We start from the raw sequence: 16,329 nt of genomic DNA, 5'->3' as shown, positions 1-16,329 counted from the left end.
AATGTACTCACAAATGTTTTGTCACACACACTTCAACATAAACATAAAATTCAGAAGCTAAATACGGCTAAGAAAGAATCCACCACCTACCTTTACACTGTATTCAATCTTCTTCATACTTGCTTGTACTCTTCCTTCTATTACACAATCTTCGAAGTTATATTTTATACTCTGCACATGCTTATCTTTGAATGCTAACTCTCCTTTCTTCATTATATTTGGCTCTTTCCAGAAATTGACTAAAGCGTAATAACTCATGGCCATATTTTTTACCTTGATGCCTTAGCAACCGATTGTTTATTGACAGTATGGCGGCGCCCACACCGTTGCCATGCAGACGACTTGACCAGCGTATTTTCATCTTCCTAGTTCATTGCATTTAAGTTAGGTTTGAGCAGATCTTCCTGTGGGACAGCCTTGATATGGCGAATTGACACCCGTATTCATGCTGCCAATAAAATTTGTTGGTGAGGCGAGGGTGTGTAGTAGGGAGACATTTATCATAATTTCGCTCCATTCATCATTCACTCCCATAACATGAGTTCATTAGGCCATGACTTTATTCATATCCATCCCAGTTGACCTCCCTATAACTAAGGGTCCTACTAGAGGAGACAACCTTGATTAAGGGGAAAAAAATACTCCAAGGTGTTAGTTTCACGTGTCGATTGGACCATGTTGGCTGCTGTGTATTTGCAGTCGCAAAACTGGCTGCAAGGTTTTCAGGTTGGACCTTGCGTGTCCTTCATTTTTGAGGATAGGCCTTCCTCGGCATACAGGGCGCGTCGAGGCGACTTTTATGGACTCTGCTTTTAAACTCAACACTCTGACGGTCTTTGGGCGTCAATATGTACACATCCCTTCTGGGTGTAAGGGGTGACCTTCCACGTAGGCGCCCAAAAGTCAACCTCACTTCCACGTAGTGCACCCTGGACTAAAGACTAACGAGGCTCTGGCGACTGGCACTATGGCCAGTATAATTTTGTGTGTGTTGTCCTTGTGTGTGCTGAGTGACCGTTTATGGCCTCAGCTTTTAACAGAAGTCAGAACATTTTAACATTTTTAGTTATGCAACGCTAGAGTTGTTATTTGTAATGATAAGGGGCTGGATCCCATATAATGTGACGGGGGCAAAATAGCCTAAGTTCTGACGCTCCAAAAATTTTAAAATCAAATCAAATCAAAATGGCGGAATTTCCGTTTTTTACATGTGCTCGTTCTTTTGTGCTGCTTGACTAAAAATGGTGGATGGGCAAAAATCGCGTCGCGAAATATACGAGAAAATATTAAGATTTGGATGCCCAAAAATTCTCAACTCTGATAGGGGTGGTTCATTTAATTCCTCTGTATTTAAAGAACTTACTGCTAAACTCGGTATTCAGTAAAAATTTGTTACTACGTATCATCCCAATACCTTGGGCTTAGAAGAACGAGGTCACGGAATCGTCCAGAGTATAATTAATCATTTTGTATCCCCAAAACATGACTGGATTACCTATCTACAGCCAGCAGTGTTTACATATAATGTTACACGCGGCGATTCCAGTAGATTTAGTCCGCTTTACCTCATGCATGGGTTCGAAGCCCGTCTGCCCTGGGAAAGTATGCTTCACGCATATCCCTGCGAAAATAGTGCAAATACAGACAAACTTGAAAGGCTAAACAAGGCACGAGACGTGGCTCATGAAAATTTACGTAAACGATTTGAGTCCCAAAACATATATAGACAGGTGTCATCAAGCAACAAGTTACGCTCCTGGTGAATTGGTTTTATTATATAACTCCAGTCAGAAGGCAAATACGGCTAAGTGCTTTTCAGGTGTTTATTCTGGGCCCGCGGTAATAGTAAGAAAGGAAAATATAACAATTCCTATTTAGTGGAATACGAAAATAAACGGGGCCAGATTGTGTCCGATTCAGTCGCGGTACAAAGGTTAAAACGCTATCACCACCCTTCAGGGGTGAGGAAGAAACTAATATTGTATCTCTTCAAGAGAGAGATTTCGAACAAGTAACCGCCCATACATATCCCAAAGTACATGTCGTAATTGTTTACGTTCTGTGTGTACCCTATTTTTCTTATTTTATTTTTTCGTTCCATCTCCCTAAAGTATCACTAGGTAAATTCGTTTTCTCGCCAAACGTATAAAACCTAATGTACGCACCATTGTTGTTTTCTCGTAGATGTAGGTGTGTAAGGGGTGACCTTCCACGTAGTACACCCAAATGTCAACCTCACTTCCACGTTAGTGCACCCTGGACTGAAGACTAACGAGACTCTGGCGACTGGCCCCATGGCCAGTATAATTTTTTTTGTATTGTCCTGTTCTTTTGTCCTTATGTGTGCTGAGTTACCTTTACAGCCTCAGCTCTTAACAGAAGTCAGAACATTTATTTTTTTTAGTTCTGCAACGTTAGAGTTGTTATTTGTAATGGTAACGGGCTGGCCCCCGTATAATTTGAGGGGAGCAAAATAGCCTAAATGCTGACGCTCCCAAAATTTTAAATTCAAATAAATCTCGTAGATGTAAAACTATTTTGTTAGGCAATTGCATGTTTTATATATGACGTTATTTATAAATACGCTCTGAAATAAATATTTTTCCTTTCTTCCATCCATGCATGAGTTATGAAATGAATTAAATATGTTGTCAGTGAGCTCACTTAATTAATTAAAGCAACGAAAATGCGGCACGAGCGTTATCTAGTGTATATTTGTCTTTTCTTTGTGTATATTAGAACTACCCGTAGTTGTGTGAAAAGACCTGTTGTTATTGTTAATAACGTAAGAAATGTTAATGTCCCCATGACATTTAGTCTTAAATGAAGAAAGAAGTCTGCGTAAGCCGACTAAAATGAAGCAGAGAACCAAGTTCTTATTTAGAACATGTAATTTGTGCTAGTAATATGCAAGGTGTGAAGTTTCATACATTTGACGAGATATTTTATTTTTATATATTTTCAGTTAAAATTATTCCTGGCTGACAGTTTGACTATTCTCTTCTTAACCCCTCCTTGAATAATTCCTATTTGCATTGCACTAATTGCGTTGTTTCTAAAACTAACTAAAAAACACGGAAAATTTTAATTTCTTCTGTGTAAAAATATGTGATTTATCAAATTTATTGATTTGACATTTAGTGGCCGAAAAGTAATTCATTTTTTTTATAATAACTAAGAATAACAGTTGTGATAATTTAAGCGCGTTTAGGTTCAATAATTGCTATCTAATTAAGCAAGATGCAGTTCTTCCGATATTTATTACTTTTAATTACCTTTATCTCTCACGTAAATTCCCTATCCTTCAAGGAAGTGGTCATAAGATCTTTCCAATACCCGTACATCATTTGTTCAGTAATTACGTTAACACTAGTTTTTATTTGTATTTTAATTATTGCCTTTATTTGTTGTCAGGGAAGATGTAAAAAGTTAAAAGTTTTGGAAAATAATTGCCCAAAGGAAATGGAACGAGTACATATGCCTTCAAGTGTACAATTTTTAAATATATCCCAGTCGGATAGCGACTCTTGGCACAGTGATCCCAACCAACCCGTTATATGTCAAAATCTTGGGTCAGTTTTTACTTTTCAAGACCCTTTTTATTACGAAGCGGGGTGTAAGGGGCGGCCTTCTTCTAAGGCGCCCAAAAGTCAACCTCACTTCCACGTAGTGCACCCTGGACTGCAGACTAACGAGGCTCTGGCGACTGGCCCCATGGCCAGTATAATTTTGTTTGTGTTGTCCTGTGTTTTGAACTTTGTGCTGAGTGCTCCTTTACAGCCTCAGCTTTTAACGAAAGTCAGAAGATTGTAATATTTTATGATTTTAGTTATGCAACGTTCGAGTTGTGTGTAACGATAAGGGGTTGGACCCCGTATAACATGACGGGTGCAAAATAGCCTTAGTGCTGACGCCCAAAATTTTAAATTCAAATCAATATCAAATTTTGAATGTCAAACTTCTAATCCGTGTACAGATTTATTGCTATTTATATCGCTAAATCGTACAACTTCTAACTCGGCGTGTTGGAAAGTGCTGCACTCAAAATACGAGATAAATAAAGACTCATCATGTAATTCCCTGTACTTCCGAGAGATGGCACCACTGACTTACTTGCGAGATATTTTTGTCTTAATCACGCCATCTGAAACTCTGACGTAACAGGAAGTGAAAGCAGTGTGGATATGTGCGTTTGCGCAGTTGCGTCTTGTTCTTGGTATCGTCGACAGTTGTCAATCACGCGCTCGTCTGCAAACGTTGCTAGGGACGTAGTTTGAACTTATCTTGGGTACTTGCTGTTTCATAACTCGTGATGAATTGTCGAGGTTTGTTTGAAGGTAAATTACGATGCTTCGATACAAAATAGACATCGCAACATTTCTAAAATATGGTACTAGTTGAATTGACGTATCGAAAGGAACACGCCATTTAAGAATTTGCTGTAGGCAGTGATATTGGTAAGGGAGCAACGAGGTACTTCAGTTTCTTATGACGAGGTACATACACCCATTTGGATTGGTTTCCAAAAGTGAAGGAAGTCGTTCCTTTTAGAAACTTGAAGTTTTACGACGCATAAATGAAGGTAGGCAAGTGATCTTGTTATTTTGGTGAATTTAGTGAGTAGTGGAAACCTAATGGTTCTAAGTAATCCTTGTAGGTATGCCTAGTATTTAACCTCAGTTGTGAAATATTTTGATGATTTTTTTTATGAATTTTATTGCGTTCTAGCCCTATTTCTTGCTCAATCTGATTTTGGAGCCTCACCTTTGTAGGTATGCCATGATCTTACGTGATATAACTTAACCTATTCACTTTTTTTTCAGCCTTTTCCGGGTTAAAATAACCTACAAAGTGTAAAATGGTTGTTTCTATGTTATCCTTGTAGGTATTCCTAGTATTTAACCTCAGTTGTGACATATTTTGATGATTTTTTTATGGATTTTATTGCGTTCGACGATGTTCTAGCCCTATTTTTTCTCAATCTCATTTTTGGAGCCTCATCTTTGTAGGTATGCCATGATCTTACGTGATATAACTTAACCTATTCACTTTTTTACAGCCTTTTACGGGTTAAAATAATCTACAAAGCGTAAAATGGCTGTTTCTATGTTATCCTTGTAGGTGTGCTCTCAGCATAAATGGCTACGATATATTTTTTGTTGATTTTATAGCATTTTACAAGGTTTTTTATCCCTATTTTTTGTTCAATCTTATTTTGGGGCTTTATTTTTGTAGGTGGGGCCGTCAACGTAAACGTCTACGATGTATTTGGGGGCCTTATTTTTGTAGGTGGGGCCCTCAACGTAAACGTCTACGATGTATTGGGGGGCCTTATTTTTTTTGTAGGTGGGGGTCCTCAGCGTAAACGGCTACGATGTATTTTTTATGATGTGTGAGCCCCTTTTCACGATGTATGTCGTGGCCTTTTTACAATGGGTTCAATGCCCGACTACTTTTGGAGGTCACAGTGGGGGCTCGCAGTGTTGCCAACTTACTCCACAAAAATTTCACCATATGATATTTCGCAGGCGAAGCTAACCTTCAAATAGAAGTTGGCACTTCTCAGTATTGCCATAAATTTCTATAGTATAGTGATTTTTTTTTGTGTGAAGAATGTTTGGATCTAAGGTCAGTGTAATTTTTTTAGAATTATCCAATTTTTTTGTTCTTGTATCTAAAACTGTTCAATCACTCTTTCATTCTTGACATCATACACAAAAGTTTTCTCTGGCAATAATAATGACGTTTCATAGAGTATCGGCAGGCAAGGCGTCATGGAACTCGCACAAAATTTTGATGTTGGTACGATCGTTAACAACCACCTGCTTTCTCTTCGATGTGTTATGACGAACATGGGTCTGCGAGCTATAAACTCATTGGGGTTGTAGTACACGTCCACATTGCCGGAGGTCACTCTCTTGTAAGCTGGTATGCCTCATACAGTTTCAGGTAGTCGTTGTTTACAATGTTCAAGTTGTAGTTCTCACACGGGAATATCTCGTTCCTGCCATTTTTGAGGTAGATGTTCTAGATCTTGCAGTTGTCGAACTGGCTCGAATCTTTTTCTTGGTTGTTGTCCTTCCCTGTCTGGAAGAGCACGACCACAAACTCTGGCATATCGTACCGGATGCTGTAAACTGTGTGGTCACGTCAAATTCAAAATGGTTGCCGGAAGCAGGTTTCTGCACGCACTGGTAACCGTAAAATTGGGTGGGTACTTGGGATTCTTCAAAATATCTGCTTTGTACTTGAGAGCGTAGTTAGTTTCGTATTCCACTACGGGCATGCGCAGCTCCATGGACTGGATGATGCACTTGGCAGTATGTCGAGACCTTCTTTCCTCGGCTTAGTGCACGGTCGACATCAAAATTATATTAAAAGAAATTAAATTAAGAAAAAAATGTTTATTTCAAATTATCAGCTACCTAAAATTCAATTCAAATTTTCACATAAATGAACTAGCAACACTATTATCAGTATTAACTTTCGAAGGAATTAAGGAAAATTATCACATATCAAATATAAAAGACTTATGTATTTTGAGAAAAATATAAACAAAGTCGAAGCACATACTCTTACACATCATTCAGTGAACATTCAGAGAAAGCTAAGCATTAGCTTGCAAAACATTTCATTTCTACACATTTCAGGTTTTTCTTCACGTTTGTTGGGGTGTAAGGGGTGATCTTCCACGTAGTACACCCAAATGTCAACCTCACTTCCACGTTAGTGCACCCTGGACAGAAGACTAACGAGGCTCTGGCGACTGGCCCCATGGCCAGTATAATTTTGTTTGTATTGTCCTGTTCTTTTGTCCTTATGTGTGCTGAGTGCCCCGTTACAGCCTCAGCTTTTAACAGAAGTCAGAACATTTTAAATTTTTTACTTATGCAACGTTAGAGTTGTTATTTGTAGAGGTAAGGGGCTGGCCCCCGTATACTGTGACGGGAGCAAAATAGCCTAAGTGCTGACGCTCCCAAAATTTTAAATTCAAATTCTAGTCAAAGTCTTCACGTTTGTTAAGATGTCAAGTCAAATTATTATCATTTGTAATTACTTGCGATCTTGCGAAGATCTTCACGAAATAATTTTTCACATAACGCTTGAAAATGACGAAGCACAATTCAAGACGAATAATATTTATAAACGCTTATATGAGTTTAAGAAACTCTCTGAATTCAGATTAAACACTATTATAAGTTAACATTCTGGGCCTTTCATTTGTAGCTACATGCATGTATTAAGTACTTATCTGTTAGTTCAGTTGCGAGAGAAAATGGCTGCCATTATTACGACTTTGTAACCGTTCACTATTTTCATATTCTTTCACTTTTTTAAGGTTCTTCACGGAGTTTCCGAAGATCAAAACCGCTACTGCTCTTTATGTGACAAAATAATCACATTTATATTTAAGAATTATAGATCCAATTTATGTCCTTGTCAAATTTTTCGACTCCATTCTGGTCGAGGTTGATCTTTCAGATGAAGCAGTGTATCAAAACTCACACTGTTACAACTTTTTGCACAGCATACAAACTTGCGAATACTTTTCAAGTGACAAATTAAGAATTGTACAGTTATTATACATTAAAATGCTAGTAAAATAGATTAGATACAATAAAATAGATATTACAATATTCAATTATATGTTTACGTATTTTATTTTCACCTTTTTCTGTTAATTTAAGTTTAACAATTTTTGGTGGGAAAAAGGTTATTTACGCGCAACTTGGATTTTTCCCTTTATATGAGTTGGCTATGTTTCCAAGTTTAGGATTACTTCACAGCTTTAGGATTACTCTTCAAGGCGCTCAATTTATCAAATCGTATCTTTATCGTCGAAATTCTGCCAAAACTTATATTAAATGGTTTGTACATGTTAGTAATACATTTTAAATACATGTTCGTACCCATTTAGTAATGAAAGAGCAAATAAAAGCTGCTGAAACCAAACATATGTGCGATTATGCATAAATTGGCAATTTTCGGTAAGCATATTATTGAACACAAACCAAATTACATCGCTAAATTATAAAAGTATTGTAAATACGTGAAGTTTGGATATGTACTTAAATAAGAACAAAGCCAAAGTGATGCAAATTAATTTTGTACAAATACAAATCACCAAATACGACCTCAAATCGTAAATTTCGAGTAATAAAATTATTTTATTTTTCACATTATGATGGTACTCGTTCTGATACCGTCATACTGGCGCCCAATGGGCTTACCCACGCCAAACTATTATTAACAATTTTATAAACTTGTAATAACACAAGAGACCACAATATGATATTTTATATCAAAGAAACCAAGATAATTAAAAGAACATAGTAAACATAAATTTCTTTCTCAATCATGAAGTGATAATGAACTTCTATAGCATATCATACATTTTGTGTCAAAATTATAGACCAGAGAAAATATTAACTTGTATATTAAGAAATTTCCAGCTCATAATTTCTATGAGTGAGCTACAAATATTGTATAACAATATTCAAGTTGAATAAATGTAAAGAACAAAATTAAATAACTTAAATATTAAGAAACTTTAACATGTTTCTGAGTAGAACCATTATTAATGTGATATAATGTTATACCTAAATACACGAAAAATGAAGTTCAAACTTCGAAGTTATGATGAAGTTCAATAGCATATTACGTATTAAGTGTCAAATGACAAACAAAAGTAAAGATTAGTACGTTGACACATTTGTAGCTACTTCCTTTCTAGTAGAGTAAGCTACAATAATTTATACATCAACACTTTAGTTAAATGAATACAAAACATGAAATCATTATAACTTATTGTTTATATGATAGAATAATCACAAACTTCACCACTCATAATATGGCTACTGCAGAAAATTATTACAAATCTTCACCATTCAAGATAGATGGTTAATGTTCATTACATATTGACAAACAAGAAATACCTATCAGTTCTAAACTGTTCTGAATAAAAGTTTGTTGAGAGGAACTTCACACTGCTGTGGACGTGAGAAAACTTTCGATTGAAACTTAAATCAGTATTTTGGAGTATACTTAATTTAATATTGCATACACTGCTATCTCAAGTAGCATGACCATTTATCAGTTGCGAATGTTACTTATTTGAGCAATCAACACACCAAAAAGCCAGGTACTATTCAGTATGCGATACATTTCATGGAGTCAATCTTAACGTTCCAGTACTACCCATCTGCCCAGTACAAATAATGTCTTATTATTCACCTAATCTAACCATACAAAAAGAAACCGATTGAGTAAGATTTCTACTTGTGAAGAAAATGTACCATCCAATATCCTATGCTAATAAAATTATACACTTTTCATATTAAGTTTTTTGTCAATCTTCGCCATTTAAAATAAAATGGTTACTGCTCAATAATATTGACAAAAAATATTAATAACATTTTTCATATTCAGTTTCTTGAGTGGCACTATAGGACTTACTTATTGCCTTTTACGTGAACCTACCCCAAGTTTTTATGCTCTATGGCATATCAGCATGTGCAACAAGCTCAGATCAACTCATGGATCTCTTTGCTTACCTTTTGCAACAAACCGTGAGTACTTGATTCAGCTTATGAAATCAAATAACTCAAAATAATTCACATTAAATTTAGCATTTGGATTTTTGGTACCAATCCCTAGGTGTTATTGACTAAAACTTGATTAACTTGTACCTTAGACACATAAGCGAGATGTTATGGGTTAATACAGTTCACTTAACAACTGTTTCTAGAGTGTGACTTTGATGCACTTAATTGTTTCACATTTTTATAAGTATCTCACTGTCCATCAGGTAAATCCTAACAACGAAATGTAATTATTACTATAATAAAATGTATTTAAAGTACGACCATTTATAGGCCAACCATGAAAAAAATATGGAATAACTATAAGAGTTACTTAACACATTAATATTTTATACGAGGTGTACTACCAATTTTAGGCCAACCTCATTAATGGTAAATTTGTTTCAAGAACAAACTGTGCACACATCTGTTATGACAGATGAAGAAAAATCACTTTTTTCTTGCATTGTTTGATCAAGTATATGTTGCACCACATCTTTATGTGTGCTACCTGCATCTAGCAAAGTGTTCAACCAAGAAATTTTTTTGTCCTTGGAACATTTCCACATTTTTACATGTTCAATAGCAATGTTTTCCTGAAGAATCCCATCACTGCAACGTAAGGCAGATATACGAAAGTCACCAAAGTTTTTTATACATAAGTATGGACCTTCATACAGAAAACAATATTTTTTAATTGGATTATCATCCATATCTCTTTGTCTATTTCTAATAAAAACAAGATTTCCAGAAGAAATTGATATTTTATTTTGTTGCTTACTATTTAAATTGCTTAATTTTTTGGATCTAGCTGCATGACTTTTAATTTGAGCCATAAGCAGTTTATCATTCCATGAGTGGTTTATCATTCCATGAGTGATGTGTACTATCATCAAATATGACATTTCCTATTTGTAGGTTAGGTTCTTTATTTAACCTTAACTCTATCGGAGCGAAACCAGTTTGTGAGGAAATAGTATTGTTTAACCAATGCAAAGCCATGGACACTTGCTGGGGCCATTTAGCATGGTTATCGATGCACAATACTCTCATTAAACGATTAAGTTCCGAATGATACCGTTCAACCATGTTGGATGAAGGGTGGTAAGGTGGAGTAAACATAAGTTTGACACCATATTCTTTCATTTTAGTATTAAAAAGACATGAACGAAACTGCGGTCCATTATCCGAAATTATTTTTTCTGGAATACCCAGATGTACAAAATATACATGACACAATTTATTCAGTACCGTAACAGTATTGCTGTTGGTCACTGGATATGCCACTAAATACCTGGATGCTGCATCCAATATGGTAAATAAGAAGCGTTCACGTTTAGGACCCATGGTGAATGGACCTTGTAAATCAATGAACAATATTTTCCCAGGCTTGTCGGTAATGTGTACTTTGGCTAAATGTTTAGACGGATGCTTGTTCGGTTTAGTACGAATGCACATATCACAGTCTGCTACATATTGATGTACATCTTTCTTCATACCTTTCCATTGGAAGTATCTGTATATTTGAGAAAGTGTACGATTAGCACCAAAGTGTCCCGATAAGTCATGAAATTTATTCAATATTGAACCTACTAATGTAATTGGAACACAAATTCTAATTTTTTGCACATTATGAAAGTCTCTAACACACAAAATATTGTCTCTTAGAAGATAACGCTCATTCCAAGTCCTACTTCTTGGATTATCATTGAGAATTGAAGAGTGCAAGACATACTGCTTAATTTCCTTCAATTCTTGATCCTTTTCTTGAGCTATAATCAAATCATCTATAATAATAAAAGATTCTAATATTTCCTTAAACTGCAAAGAATTTACATGATACAAGAGGCCTTCTTGCATCGGAAATGTTCTACTCAGAACGTCAGCAATAATATTTTCCGACCCTTTACAGTATTGTACTTGGAATGAATACTGTTGTAATTGTACAAACCAACGAGTTAAACGTGCATTCCATGTGTGCGCAGTTTCTAACAAGGTAAGTGCCTTATGGTCAGTTATGATAATAAAATGTCTGCCTTTTAACAGTGAACAGAACTTATCAATAGTAAATAATATTGCTAAAACCTCCAATTCTGTAGAAGTGTATGATTTTTCATAACTTCTGAGCAATCTACTCACGAAACCGAGAGGTTTAATGTTACCATCAATCAGCTGATAGCAGTACCCTGCAACACCTATTATTGATGCATCAGTTTGTACATAAAAAGTGTGTAAAAAATTAGGAAAAGATAAAAGTACTTGTTCACTAACTTTATCTTTTAGTATTTTAAAAGCTGTAGAAGCTTGGTCATTCCATTGCCATTTCTTACCGGCCTTCAACAAGTCATACATAGGTTGTGCTATGATGGCATAATTTTTTATGTATTTACTCAACCAATTAAAACAACCTAAGATTTTTTGCAATTGTTTAACAGAATTGGGCACAGGCAAATTTACAATGGAATCTACATACTTAGGATCTTTTTTATACCCCTGCGAAGTAATTATGTGACCCAAAAATTTAATTTCTGATCTACAAAACTCACATTTTTCAAGTTTCAATGTCATACTAACAACATTACAGATATATTATCATCTTAGAAGTATGAGGTATACTAGCAACAATGGGCTAACCTCATTAGTATTGAATAACTATGAGTCATCAATCTAAAAATATTTTTATTTCATGCATAAGGTATACTACCACTTACGGGCTAACCTTAAAAGCATGGAATAAACAAACTGATAATATTTATCAATTTTACAGTTTGCATTTGTGGTTGATTTATCTCAGCTTTGAAACTGCAATGTATTCTTGACTTATCATGTCAAGCTACATAACTAATAGCTACACCATCCACAATTTCTCAAATCAAGATATGTATCGATACTGTCACATTGAAAGTATTCTAGTTAACCACTCTTTCGCTAAACTGCATGTTTCAAATTCACTTACTAACAAAATTACGTATGTTAAATAACATACCTTTTACCAACATGTACAATCCCTAAGAGTGTACACCATTTTCAGTTTATTATTCTTTAATTCTGAACTTACTCCTAGACGATAAACACTATGCATGTTACACTGTTTACCCCTCCAAAATTTATGTCACAATCAGGTAAAATGTAATAAGACATGACTGCACCTTGCAACAATGCCCTCGTTAAGATACTTTAAAGGTAAGTTATCCGATGCTTAAATGTAAGTCTACGACATTACATATGTGAAGTTAACTTTAACTTCATGACACCATTGCGACGTCTTTTGCGTACATGTGTACGATGCATGATCAAGCGTGACTTGACAGTCAATGCACAAGTATGAGAGGAGAATGCAAAGGAAGCATCAAGACAAATTTGTCTCCTCCATAATTTCAAACATTTAGGTCTGAACAGTCTTTTTCTTACATGTTTAGGATGAGTTACTATTGTTCGTTTTGCACCTGTGCGGTTAGACAAAACCTTCTTAGTCCTAAATTTCAGTTTTACCTTAATACACCTTTTAAATCTATGTCTCAAATTTAATCTAGTACTCCTTGAAAATCTATGCCTCAACAGGACTTTCGGTAATTTACGATGAGATAATACCCTGTTCATACCCTTACAAAATCTACCATGCAAACAATTCTTAAGATACTCACAAGTAACATTCACTTCAGGATGAGTACTTTTGTTACAGCACATTGTTTTAGTGTCGTTTGGTACAAAGTCAGTATTCAAATTAGTGCTGTGACCGAGCACATTTTGTTTGAGATTACCATAATCTACAGTATGTTCATTAATATCTACAAGAGTGTTGTTCGTAAGATTATCACCATTAGAGTGAAAGCTCAATGTGTGCATGACACTTCTCTGTGAGTTAACTGGATAATTTACTAAACTAAGACTTGTGCAGATCAAATCAGGTATACAAGTTCTATTTACTGCAGTCACACTACTCACATTTAAATCTAATAATGTATTAGTCATAAAATGTATGGCAAAGTCACTACCATCTTTCATGTGTGCATCATGTGATCTGAGCAATCTTACCATACCATCATGAACATAATCGTGTTTTGCACTATAAGTACTTAAGCGATGACTAACAGAACTGTTACGAGTAACATCGTACACTAACGTGCATGTAAAACCTAAGCACCTTGCACTATCACTATAATTGAAGTCACATGCATTCAGCTGAACACTTTCAGTTCTCAAGTTCACATGTGAACTTGTTACGTTAACATGTGGAATCTTAGATTCTAACTTACTTTCTACACATCCAATACATGCACAATCTGTAAGTAATTTAGGTAAATAATTCAAATATTCACTCTCATGAATATTGTAGATTTCCAGGTTTTCCTCAACCTTTTCTATAAATTCAGATGGTATTATATCAGAAGAAACACCATCAAAATGAGGAAAATGCCTCAAATCTTGTGGTTTGATTATTGGCTTATACTTAACCTTTAATGTATCTCTCGACGGATCAACTTCCGAATGTTTAACGTTTGAAACACTTGTCGGAGGAGTCAACTTAGATGTATTACTTACATGCCGTCCAACTCCACTAGTTGACTTGTCATGCTTTAACTTATTTCGTTTATTAGCTAGTCTAGTATTACAATAAGGACCATCATCTACGCATGTACTATCATGAACTGAGTTAACCTCACAATCAGTTTCCGAATCAGAAATTGCACCCGAAAGGTGTCTACATTTATTGTAGTCATGCGGTACGTAACCAACACTAGGTCTACTTACACCTTCATGGCTTTCACGATTTAAATCAACCTGTCTAGCATCAAGCTCATGAAAATCACCCTGCATTGAATTCAACTTTACATTCTTTGATGTCATATTTTTTCTGACCGTAACTGGAGTCAGTACATCATTGACCATGGTTATTAGACTAGACTCGATCAGTGACATAGCCTTTCTAATGTTAACATTTAGACAAGTAACTGCACCATCATTCAACATGTCACTATTTGGAGCAACCTTAACATATTGTACATTACTATCATCTTCACTATGATTATTAACATTGGGTGGAATTTTGGATGACAGAATGACATGACTTCTGTCATCGAATTCGTACTCAACATCGCTCTTATCAAGCTGATCCCCCCTAGCTATCTTATTCACTAATGGTTTATTGAACTGTAATTGATCTAGTGCAGTATGTACCTGACCTAAATCCTTCCTAACTGTACACAGAGACATATCATTCTCTTCACAAGCTCTAAAGCATCTATCAAGCTTTGTGTCAAAATGCCTAGACAGATCTTCTATAACACTCTCGATTTTGTTATCGACATCCTCTGCTAACGATACTAATTCTACTTTCATTTTCTTGTCTAGTGCATGCAAATCTTTCTCTACTTTCTCATACCTAAGCATGCATTCATTTCTAAATTGACTTATATCAATTTTAAGATCTTTAAATTCTTTGGTATGAGCCTTATGTGCTTCGGTTAATGCATTCAAAGTTGTGTCTACCTTTTTATTTTGTTCTGCTTGTACTTGCAAAGCAGTCTTAATATCACTATTGTGTTCTGCTTGCACTTGTAAAGCAGTGTCAATTTTACTATTTTGTGCATGCAGAGCAGCCTTGATTTCACCATTTTGTGCATGCAGAGCAGCCTTGATTTCACCATTTTGTTCTGCTTGCAGACTATTTTGAGCATTTATTAACCCCACAATGTCCGCCAGTGTGAAATTTCCCTCAACAGCTTGTGTCATTGTTAAGATATGTAAACAGACTTACTAGTTAAACACAAAATTACACAAATTAAATATTATACTTCCTCCTATCACTTAAGAGACATAAATGAGTATCATCAATTTAAGTATGATCAAGTTTTGACTTTTATGAGACTTTTAAAAGCAGTAAAATGAGTCTCAGTAATCTTTATATTATTGAGACAAAATGAGTCTCATAATCTTTATATGTCGAGACCTTCTTTCCTCGGCTTAGTGCACGGTCGACATCAAAATTATATTAAAAGAAATTAAATTAAAAAAAAATTGTTTTGTATTTCAAATTATCAGCTACCTAAAATTCAATTCAAATTTTCACATAAATGAACTAGCAACACTATTATCAGTATTAACTTTCGAAGGAATTAAGGAAAATTATCACATATCAAATATAAAAGACTTATGTATTTTGAGAAAAATATAAACAAAGTCGAAGCACATACTCTTACACATCATTCAGTGAACATTCAGAGAAAGCTAAGCATTAGCTTGCAAAACATTTCATTTCTACACATTTCAGGTTTTTCTTCACGTTTGTTAAGATGTCAAGTCAAGTTATTATCATTTGTAATTACTTGCGATCTTGCGAAGATCTTCACGAAATAATTTTTCACATAACGCTTGAAAATGACGAAGCACAATTCAAGACGAATAATATTTATAAACGCTTATATGAGTTTAAGAAACTCTCTGAATTCAGATTAAACACTATTATAAGTTAACATTCTAGGCCTTTCATTTGTAGCTACATGCATGTATTAAGTACTTATCTGTTAGTTCAGTTGCGAGAGAAAATGGCTGCCATTATTACGACTTTGTAACCGTTCACTATTTTCATATTCTTTCACTTTTTTAAGGTTCTTCACGGAGTTTCCGAAGATCAAAACCGCTACTGCTCTTTATGTGACAAAATAATCACATTTATATTTAAGAATTATAGATCCAATTTATGTCCTTGTCAAATTTTTCGACTCCATTCTGGTCGAGGTTGATCTTT

This window comes from Lepisma saccharinum, chromosome 12 (genome assembly GCF_977018435.1).
Source record: "Lepisma saccharinum chromosome 12, izLepSacc3.1, whole genome shotgun sequence".
In the NCBI taxonomy this organism is placed as follows: Eukaryota; Metazoa; Arthropoda; class Insecta; order Zygentoma; family Lepismatidae; genus Lepisma; species Lepisma saccharinum.
Note: the sequence above shows the minus strand (reverse complement) of the source record.